Raw genomic sequence first — 1132 nt, 5'->3', positions numbered from 1 at the left:
ACACTGGGTTTTCTCCATATGTTTCTGCATTTGATTCTTTACTGCAGAAGTTATTAATTCAGAGATTTCTCTCTTCATTTCCAATCTGAGTTCCTCTATACCTTTCTGAAACAGTTTTTTTTTTTTTTTATTTCAGAAGCTGTTGATTCATTGCTTTCACCTGTGTGATTCCCAATTTGTTCTGTGTTAGTGTCCTCTGCACTTGTTATGGGTGGGCTTAGGTTCTGAGATTGCATTTTGCTCCTTCTCATTGGCATTTTGTGTAGCACTGTCTTCTGACCTTCGTTGTAGATCTTTGTTGCAGTTATAACCTTAGCACCTACTGAAGTTCAGGTGCAGATCTACAAAGTTTGGATTTATCCAACTGTGCCTGGCTTGGGTCTGGCTGCTGTGCTCAGCTCCTTCCTGCTGCTGCCCTTGGGGTGAACCTGTTGTGCCCCTCTGGCAAGATGTTCTGCTCCTGGACTAGCTGGGTAGTTCTGTCCCCTACACTCTCTGCAGGGATTGCAGCTGCAGGGTTTCACCCCAGGCGTGTATGCCAGGCCTGATCTGAGTCTGGAGGGGACTATGTGGAGTAGGTGGGAGAGGCAGCTCTCCCACACACTCACCGAGCCTGGATTAGGACTGGATCTGGGAGTTCCCAGAACATGGCAGAAATTCCTACTCTGTGGGCAGTGTGTGGTGGGGGTACTATGGAGTGCTGGGAGGCGTCCCAAGAGAATGAAAGAGGGTGTCACCCATGCTGCACCTGGGCTGAGACCAGTAGGTCCTGCTGGCTCAGGATAGCCGGAAGCTCCCCCACATACTCACCACGCCTGGGCTAGGACTGTGTCTGGGGGTTCCTGGAACGCGGCAGAAATTCCTACTCGGAGGGAGGGGTGGGGGAGGTGCTGCAGAGTGGTGTGGGGCATCCCAAGGGGGTGGAAGAGGGTCTCACCCATGATGCTCCTGGTCTGGCACCAGTAGGTTGTGCCAGCTCAGGTTAGCCGGAAGCTCTCTCACACACTCACCAGGCCTGGGCTAGGAATGGGTCCTGCTTATTCCTATTTTTTAAAAATAGTTTGTTTTTTAATTTTGCTCTTCACATTCTATAGGGATTTAAAGTTCAACATATCAATACTTGATGGAGGGC

At 49.9% G+C, this 1132-nt stretch overlaps 1 protein-coding gene across 1 annotated transcript in view; it reads left to right on the top strand.

The window, feature by feature from the left end:
• The window catches only part of Cftr (cystic fibrosis transmembrane conductance regulator), a 182797-nt gene extending 181963 nt beyond the window's left edge, over positions 1 to 834 (top strand). The window contains exon 28 of the transcript XR_002818877.1: positions 825 to 834. The gene's annotated coding sequence lies outside the window, so the exon portion shown is untranslated. The remainder of the gene's footprint in view (positions 1 to 824) is intronic.
• The last annotated feature ends 298 nt before the right edge of the window (positions 835 to 1132 follow it).

This window comes from Octodon degus, unplaced genomic scaffold (genome assembly GCF_000260255.1).
Source record: "Octodon degus isolate 3935 unplaced genomic scaffold, OctDeg1.0 scaffold00213, whole genome shotgun sequence".
NCBI classification, from domain to species: domain Eukaryota; kingdom Metazoa; phylum Chordata; class Mammalia; order Rodentia; family Octodontidae; genus Octodon; species Octodon degus.
The sequence above is the reverse complement of the archived record's forward strand: the minus strand, read 5'-3'. Positions and strand labels throughout refer to the sequence as shown.